The sequence below is a fragment of the Cupressus sempervirens genome, chromosome 7, assembly GCF_028749045.1.
Source record: "Cupressus sempervirens isolate cs-2001-9-10 chromosome 7, ASM2874904v1, whole genome shotgun sequence".
Lineage (NCBI taxonomy): Eukaryota > Viridiplantae > Streptophyta > Pinopsida > Cupressales > Cupressaceae > Cupressus > Cupressus sempervirens.
The window spans coordinates 414341783-414352625 of NC_143124.1; positions in this window are offsets into that span (position 1 = coordinate 414341783).

The window sequence follows — 10843 nt, forward strand, 5'->3', positions numbered from 1 at the left end:
TCCCTAATCATCCATTTAGCCTAATCCACCCCATCCACCCATACTAACCTAGCTTAGCCACTAACTCACCCAACCTCATTAATGACATCCACTTGCACATCTCTAACATCCTTAATCTAATCCTAAACCAAGCCTAATACCCCCCCTAACCTTGTCACATTCCCTAAGTAATCTTAATACTTTCCTAAGTCAAGAAAAGTCAACAATCTCAACTCCCTCCAAAATATCCAACCACCAAGCCTTCATTGCTCTTACAAAGCCATAAAGACTCTTACAAGCCCATCCATTGCTCTTACAAGCCATTTATGAGGGTCTTTAAGGCCTTGAGCCTCATTTTTTGACTCATCCTTGCCCCTTCCTCCATCCACTCACCCTGTGACATGTGTCACTCCCTGGTTGGTGCTAAACAAGCACAATCCATGTGCTCCCCTTTGAGTGCATCCTAGCCCTCCTTAAGCTTTCATCTCTCCTTGAATCTTAGCCATCCATCCCTCAAGCCTCTTGCCTATAAATTTAACCCCATCCCTTCACTAAAATCATCCACCTTCCTAGTAAAGTTATAATAACATTTTGAGAAGCAAAAAGCCATCCATCATACCCTTATAATGCCAAATTGAGAGCTCACAAAGCTACCAATTTGCCATTATCCATCTCCAACATTGAAGTAATTGAGCATTTGAGCATACATCCACATAAAAGGACACATCTACAAAATCAAGGAAGCATGGAGTGTTTCCTCCTTTTGGTTTGCATTCCTTAATTGTTTTCTTTGTCTTATCATAAGTGTAGCTTAATTTTATGTGTTTGAATGCTTTTCTTTCTAACATTGTGTTCCTTAAGCATATAAATTATAGCTCTAAAAATCCTCCTTCACAAATGAGGGCACAATGTCAAGTTTTCTCATCCAACATCAATCTGCAAGATGATCATTCCAAGCCATTTCCATTGCTCCCTTGGACACAAATATGCATATGCAACACAACAAAATAACAAGGACCATGGGTGCTTTCCACCCAACCATAGGCCTCAAAGATACCACCCCCTCGCTAGGGAACAAGGCTCAAACTGGGATACACATACAATCTTTCAATGCATAAAGATTACATTTCAAACTTGAATAATTTCCCCCCAAGGCTATTTCATAATGGCTTCACAGATGGAACCATAAACATAGGGTGAAGGTGTGTTATAAAATGGAGACTTGCCATACCAAACCATATCTGCAATAAACAATTTTTATGCCCTCTCGAGGCTGTCATAATTCAAAAAAATTCATGCCCTCTCGGCGCTATCATAAATCAACAACTTAATGCCCTCTTGAGGCCTCCACATTTCCTCCTGCAAGCCCACTACCATCAACTGTAACTCCTCAAACTTCCTTTCTACACCATACTTTCCTTATCACCCCCAGCAAGATATGAATGGTTATGGCATACAATAGATAATACAACACCCATAATACAACAAGGAAATAGAGGAAATCCAAACCACATACTCACAATACTCTACACAATACAAAAAGATGCACAATGGTGTCACACTAATCTACATGGAATGAACACCATTCAAGCACTCACATGAATGCTACTCCACAATGCAATGTAATGCATACTCCATTGATAAACTCCACACTTGCATATTTTCTTAACCATGCTAAAAGAAAGAAATGGAAAAGAAGCAAGTTTGAGATACCAACCTTGGTCCAAGCAAGGGTAAGGATAGTTGTAGTAGGGCTCCCCTAATCTCCCTCCAAAACCTAACTATCTCTAAAATTAGAGAGTGGGTAGACACCCCACTAGTTTGGCCAATACCCTCTAATAAAGCCTTCCCACTAACTTATTTTAGCTAAAACACTAAGCCACTACTTCTTACAAACTTGTCTCCTCTAACGGTTCATTGATAGCCCTCATGAGCTCTGAGTTGTGACCCTCAAAATATCGACCTCAAAATGCACTTAGAGCACCTTGGAGACTCCTCAGTATGGGGTGGCTACAAATGATGGATGATCTTCATGGACAGAACAAGGGTGTGACTAAAGTTTACCCGCCTATCTAGAGCTAATGGCACTGATGATTCAATGCCAAGATCAGTGGTTTCAAAGTTACACTGTGGTACACCTATGAACTGAGGCACACTGCGAGTTTTGGCATCGAGCGAGATTGTTGTGTCAAATCCAAATGAAATGTGATCTCTCAAAAATGAGATAGGTTATTATAGGCCTTAGTATCACCATCTTGTATCACAAGCTTCGAGTTATGACCCTCGAAAGATCGACCTCAAAATGCACTTAGAGGACCTTAGGGACTCCTCAGTATGGGGTGGCCGCAAATAATGGATGGTCTCTGTGGCTAGAACAAGGGTGTGACTAGGGTTCACCCACCCATTCGGAGCTAATGGCACTAACAATTTGATGCCACGATTAGCGATTTCAAAGTTACGTTGTGGTGCACCTATGAACTGAGGCATACTGCAAATGTTGGCATCAAGCGAGATCATTGTGCCGAATCCAAACAGAATTTGATCTCTCAAAAATGAGATACATTATTTTAGGCCTCAACATCACTGTCTTGTAGCATTTGACAATTCATCAATAGCCCTCACGAGCTCCGAGTTATAACCCTCAGAAGATCGACCTCAAAATGCACTTAGAGAACCTTGGGGACTTCTCGGTACGGGGTGGCCACGAACGATAGAGGGTCTCTGTGGTTGGAACAAGGGTGTCACTAGGGTTCAACCACCCACTCGGAGCTAATGGCACTGATGATTCAAACAGTTCTAGCCATTAGGAGTTAGATTTTGAAAAGTTGTCAAGAAAATTGCAAAAGTTGCTAAGCAACTTTTTGCAATTTTTGCGCTAAGACAAGTTTTATTGAAAATTTGATTGCAAATAGACTCTACAAACTCCTAGGGACCCTAATAATGTTCTAAATATCTAGACTTACCTAAAAAATATGGAATTTACCAAAAATCCACTTTATTGGACCAATTGATGGCCAAGGCTTATAGTTGCACCATGGGGTCTTGTGTCCATTACAAATGTGGATGGTCACAGGGAGATCATTAGATCTATCCCTAGACTGTATTATATCAAGAAAAGAAAAATGATTAGGTGCTTTGCACTAGTGCTCCCTATATTTCATAAAATTATACTATAGAGTTTCCTTCCAAAATGCTCATATAGACGTTACATTCAAGATTTGAATTTTCTAAAGCAATAAGCTAAATTTTAAGTGACTTATTGAATGTTTCAACTTATGAAATGACTTGAGATTATTATGAGACCTTATTAGGACCTATGTAATGACTCACTTACCCTATGCAAACTTAGACATTACTAAAGTTCAAATCTCATGGTCCTTTACAACTTTTCAATATGAAATTCTTTCAAAATATTATACAATATTATGACTCTTTATTCTTTCAAATGCCATCATTGGTTGCAAAATGGAAGAAATCAAGTATTATAATTTTTCATCCGTACTTTCTAGATTTTTCTTATTTGATTAGTTTGATAAAAATGGTTTTAATAATCATAATGTTAGCCTTATGTCAAATAAGAAAAAATCAAATTTGTAATAAGATATCTGCAAGCATCTTTCATATAGTTATAAATGCTCTTAAAATTGTCCTTATAGCCTTGTATCACATGCAAATATGATTTGCAAGAACTTGTTCAATATCTTCCTCTTATAATTCTTTACAAAGAACCTACCAAAATACAAATTAGAATGTGCAACTAATTTAACCTATCTTTTTCATTATTACAAAAACCATATACAAAAATAGTTCACATTTTACGTCATAATACATCATAAATCTTAGGAATTCTCCTCAATACCACCCCCCCAAACTCTTCATGATGTACCTACATTCCAATATCATAAAAAAAATTAGTAACTTATTGTATTAAACAAGATAATCATTAGTTCATTGAATCATTATGAAGAAAATAACATAAGAAGTAAATATACCTAGTCCAGTGTTCCAATAGGGTCCTCTCTCTATATTAGGGTCTCCAACAGGGCTTCATGATCAACATTAGCAATAGTAAAAAGTTCTTTTACTTTTGGTCTTCCTTGATGCTTCAACAACTTTGCATTTGTTGCTATAATAAGATGTGAATATATGAGAATTATTTTGTGCTTCTGATAGTCTCTGAATGTAGGAATTTTGTTCCTTCTAAGCATGTATGTCCACAGCCATGTTCCAGCGACAACCACTGAACCAGTAGGATATGTGGATCCATCATCATCTGTGATTGGTTGTGTAAGTTTTTGTTTACCTCTTACACAACGTGCTAACCAATAATCAAATTTTTCATCACTCCCTTGTGGTGCAACCAATGCAAAGACATGTCCTAGCTGAAGTAAATCTAATAAATGGTTATGCTCAAGTGAACTTTCCATGTCATCATTTCTAATAGATTATATGATAGAAAATGGAGTAAGATAATGTGGAGCCCATGTGTCCACCCACTCACTTGACTCATAGTGATCCCAATCACACTAAAAATAACTAGGACAAAAGCAAGCTAGTTGTCATGTCCAAATGGTTCATGTACTAGAATCAGAGCTCCAGAATGAATGCATTTTTGATGAGTCTCTCACTGTAGCACAATCTAATCTATCAACTATGGACCCTTCCTTAACCAACCAAAACAACTTGCATACCACTAAATCAAGAGTCCCCCCCTATGATAATGCTAAACTACACCAATCACTATTGTCTTTCCAAGATCTTGTTCGCACCCATCATGGAAACATGTGTCAAACTTGGATAAGCCACCACATTCTGAACACTTCTCATTTAAGCAAGCATTTCTATAAAAGAAATAACAATCAAGTCTACGATATAAAAGTTGATCTAGCAAGTCTCTTGATGATTTTGGAAGCTCACTAGCACCACAATCCTCCAACATTTTTTTACTATGCAAAGTAGAGCGGATGGAGCGTAATAGTTTATAGTGCATAGAAAACTCAACACGATATTTGCAACAACATGTATTTCAAATTTTGAGTGGCACACAATAAAATGGCTTCAAAGATTCAAAAGCCCTTTCTGATATATGAAGACTTGGATGACTCTCTCTAAATTGTTTGAACAACATAGTTTGACTTACCTCCAAATAGTGTTTAGGAAGTGGCGTGCGGTCTCTGATGCCAATTCTCAACTTTAACACGTCTTTAGCATTGGGTGATACTCGTGAGTTAGAGTGCCAAAATTGTGTAATTTCTTCCTTCACATTATCAGATAGCTTCTTATCAAAATGTGGAAGTCTCCCACCAAATGCCCATGTTTCATTTTGAAGAGGATCATCAATTTTCTCTCATCGACTAAGTGCTCTTCTCAAAGTAGTACAATTTAGATTCAAATCAATACAATTTTGTCTCATATATCTACCCTTTCTCAAATGATGACTTACCAAAGAGGTTGTAATAACCCTTCGAGCAACTCTGTTATCCTTCTCCCTGTTATTTTTCCCAATGCTATTGAGAGCACTGAAAAAATTCTTCACAATAATGGCATTTCTTTCCAATTTTTTATTGACACAAATCTTCAATTTGGAAAGCATAGGTCTCATCTTTTGCATCTTTAATAAGTGCATGAAAAGCTGACATTGCTCTACCACTGTCTTGTTGTCGAAAAATATCTAATATAGTCTTGAAGCCCATAACCGAATGGTTCTTTTTAATTTTTTCCCTTCCAAATTACTAATAATCATTTCATCAATTTCAATTATCCATTTTGGTGTTTTAGAAACTTCATGTCGATTATAATTAGGAGATATGTAACATTCATGTGCATTAGGTTCCTGTGCATTGTCATGTTCGACATGGTCAATTATGTAATTTGGATTATGACTTGGTAGCATTTCATCTTCAAAATTTTCATTCTCTAAATTTTCAATTTTGGCATTATCACCTTCAATAGGTACATTTTCATTCCCCAATTGTACATACTCATTATCTAACTCTATGATTTCACCTTCGACTAATTCATCGTCAACTTAACTGATATTTAGCATACCTTGTCTTTTTCTTTGGTGTTCCATTTTGTCTCTTTCCCTCTATCCCGCAATGTCTTCATTGGATATCTTCCTTTTGCATTTATCCTTTCGACGACTGCTGCTCCCCATTGAGATGAAAAATTCAAACACCTAAGGTTAAATTTTCAATTTTTTTTCGATTCGCACTTTTTTGCGAAACCTGTGAAAAAAGAATGGAAAAAGCAATATTGTCGGGTCTGCAGGGAGAGGGATATGTTGGAAATTGGTGCCAGAGAAAATCGGATATCTAATTTTAGATTGAATATTCGATCTTATCCAGTGAGATTTGGAGGAAAAATAGCCTTTGCTATATTAGTTTTAATATTAGAATAATAATTGGAGGGAACCAACTTTGGTTTATTAGTATTAATATATAGTATCAATATTATTGTTATACCTATAATAGTATGCTTATTATTACTATAGATATTACAGTATTAATATTTAGTGTTTATTTATATTATTATTATTATTATGCTACAATAGTATTAATATATATATTAATACTATGCCATAATAGTATTAATATATATATATTATTATTATAGCTATAATAGTATTATTATTATTACAATAGATATAATAGTATTAATATTTAGTGTTTATTTATATTATTATTATTATTATTATTATTATGCTACAATAGTATAAATAGTATATAAATATGTTGTCATTTAATGAGTCAAAGGGGGTCATAGGGGGTCATAGGTCACCCTATGACCCCCTTTGACCAATATGAACGATTCTAATATGGCCCGGTCAAAGGAGGTCATAGGTCACCCTATGACCCCCTATGACCCCCTTTGACCCATATTAACCATTCTAATATGTCTCTAGGAGTCCTACGACCCCTAGGGACATATTTCATCATTTAATAGGTTGTGGGGGGTCATAGGTCAACCTATGACCCCCTTTCACACATATTAACCATACTAATATGTCCCTAGGGGTCCTAGGACCCCTAGGGTCATATGTCATCATTTAATTCATCAAAGGGGGTCATAGGTCAACCTATGACCCCCTTTGACCCATATTAACCATTCTAATATGTCTCGAGGAGTCCTAGGATCCCTAGAGACATATCTCATTATTTAATTGGTCAAAGGGGGTCATAGGTCAACTTATGAACCCATCTCACACATATTAATCATTCTAATATGCCCCTAAGGTTCCTAGGACCCCTAAGGACATATGTCATCATTTAATGGGTCAAAGGGGCTCATAGTGTGACCTACGACCCACTTTGACCCATATTAACAATTCTAATATGTCCCTAGGGGTCCTAGCACCCCTAGAGACATATCTCGTCATTTAATGGGTCGTGGGTGGTCATAGGTCAACCTATGACCCCGTTTCACACATATTAACCATTCGAATATGTCCCTAGGGATCCTAGGAACCTTAGGAAAATATGTCATCATTTAATGGATTAAAGCAGGTCATAGGGTGACCTATGACCACATTTGACCCATTTGAACGATTCTAATATGTCCCTAGGGGTCTTAGGATCCCTATGAACATATCTCATTATTTAATGGGTCAAAGGGGCTCATAGGTCAACATATGACCCCCTTTCACACATATTAACCATTCAAATATGTCCTTAGGAGTCCTAGGACCTCTAGGGACATATGTCATCATTTAATGGGTCAAAGGGAGTTATAGGTCACACTATGACCCCATTTGACCCATATGAATGATTCTAATATGTCCCTAGGGATCTTAGGATCCTTAAGGACATATCTCATTATTTAATAGATCAATTGAGCTCACTGGTCAACCTATGACCCTCTTTCACCTATATATATATATATATATATATATCATTCTAATATGTCACTAGGGGTCCTAGGACCCCTAGAGACATATCTTATCATTTAATGGGTTGTGGGGGGTCATAGGTCCACCTATGACCCCTTTTCACACATATTAACTATTCTAATATGTCCCTAGGGGTCCTAGGACACCTAGGGACATATGTCGTCATTTAATTCGTCAAAGGGGGTCATAGATCAACCTATGACCCCCTTTGACCCATATTCACCATTCTAATATGTTCCTAGGGGTCCTACGATCCCTAGGGACATATGTCATCATTTCATGGGTCAAAGAGTGTCATAGGTCACCCTATAACCCCCTTTGACACATATGAAGGATTCTAATATATCCTTAGGTGTCTTAGGACCCCTAGGGACATATGTCATCATTCCATGGATCAAAAGGGGTCATAGGTCAACCTATGACCCCCTCTCACCCATATGAATGATTATAATATGTCCCTAGGGATCCTGAGACCCCTAGGGACATATCTCGTGACTTAATGGGTCAAAGGGGGTCAAAAGTCACCCTATGACCCCCTTTGACCCATATTAACCATTCTAATATGTCCCTAGGGGTCCTATGGCCCCTAGGAACATATTTCATCATTTAATGGATCGTAGGGGGTCATAGGTCAACCTATGAACCCCTTTCACACATATTAACCATTCTAATATGTCCTTAGGGGTCCTAGGACCCCTAGGGACATATGTCGTCATTTAATGGGTCAAAGGGGGTCATAGGTCACCTTATGACCCCCTTTGACCCATATATATATATCATTGTAATATGTCTCTAAGGGTCCTAGGACCCCTAGGGACATATCTCATCATTTAATGGGTCGTGTGGGGTTATAGGTCAACCTATGACCCCCTTTCACACATATTAACAATTCTAATATGTTTCTAGGGGTCCTAAGAGCCCTAGGGACATACGTAGCCATTTAATTCATCCAAGGGGGTCATAGGTCAACCTATGACCCCCTTGACCCATATTAACCATTCTAATATGTCCCTAGGGGTCCTAGGACCCCTAGAGACATATCTCATCATTTAATGGATCAAAGGGGGTCATAGGTCAACCTATCACCCCCTTTGACCCATATTAACTATTCTAATATGGCCCTAGGGGTCCTACGATCCTTAGAGACATATGTCATCATTTCATGAGTCAAAAGAGCTCATAGGTCACCCTATGACCCCCTTTGACTCATATGAATGATTCTAATATGTCTCTATCTGTCCTAGGACCCCTAGGGACATATGTCGTTATTTCATGGAATAAAGGGGGTCATAGGCCACCCTATGACCCCTTTTGACCCATATGAACGATTTTAATATGTCCTTAGGGGTCCTAGGACCCTTAGAGATATATCTCATAATTTAATTAGTCAACGGGGGTCATAGGTAACCCCTTTGACCCATACTAACTATTATAATATGTTCCTAGGAAAATATTTCATCATTTAATGGGTCGTGGGCGGTCATAGTTTAACCTATGACCCCTTTTCACACATATTAACCATTCTAATGTCTCTAGATGTAATAGAACCCCTAGGGACATATGTCATCATTTAATGGGTCAAAGGGGGTCATAGGTCACCCTATGACCCCCTTTGACCCATATTAACCATTTTAATATGTTCTTAGGTTCTAGGATCCCTAAGGACATATCACGTTATTTAATGGATCAAAGGGTATCATAGGTCAACCTATGACCCCCATTGAACCATATTAACCATTCTAATATGTCCCTAGGGGTCCTAGGACCTCTAGCAACATATGTCATCATTTAATGAGTCTAAGGGGGTCATAGGTCACCCTATCACCCCCTTTAACCAATATTAACCATTCCAATATGTCCATGGGTCAAAGGGGGTCTCATATTGACCATTCTAATATGTCCCTAGGGACATATCTCATTATTTAATTGGTCAAAGGGGGTCATAGGTCAACCTATGACCCAGTTTGACTCATATTAACCATTCTAATATGTCCCTAGGGGTTCTACGACCTCTAGGGACATATGTCATTATTTCATAGGTCAAAAGGGATCATAGGTCACCCTATGACCCCCTTTGACCCATATGAACGATTCTAATATGTCCCTATATGTCTTAGGACCCTAAGGACATATGTCATCATTTTATGAATCAAAGGGGGTCATAGGTCACCCTATAACCCCTTTTGACCCATATGAATGACTCTAATATGTCCCTAGTGGTCTTATGACCCCTAGGGACATATCTCGTTATTTAATGGGTCAAAGGGGGTCATAGGTCACCCTATGACCCCTTTTGATGCATATTAGCCATTCTAATATGTCCCTAGGGGTTCTATGACCCCTAGGGACATATATTGTCATTTAATGAGTGCTCAGTGGTCATAGTCCAATCTATGACCCCCTTTCACACCTATTAACCATTCTAATATGTCCCTAGGGTTCCTAAGACACTTAGAGACATATATCATCATCTAATTGGTCAAAAGGGGTCATAGGACACCCTATGACCCCCTTTGACCCATATTAACCATTTCAATATGTCCAAGGGTCAAAGAGGGTCATAAGTCACCCTATGACCCTCTTTGACCCATATTAACCATTGTAATATGTCCCTAGGGGTCCTAGGACCCCTAGGGACATATCTCATGATTTAATGGGTCAAAGGGGATCATAGGTCACCCTATGGCCCCATTTGACCCATATTAACCATTCTAATATGTCCCTAGGGGTCCTAGGACCCCTAGAGACATATTTCATCATTTAATAAGTCGTGGGGGGTCATAGGTCAAGCTATGACCCCCTTTCACACATATTAACCATTCGAATATGTCCTTAGGGTTCCTCCCTAGCGACATATGTCATCATTTAATAGGTCAAAGGGGGTCATAAGTCAACCTATGACCCACTTTGATCCATATTAACCATTCTTATATGTCCCTAGGGCTCCTAAGATCTCCAGGGACATATCTCATTATT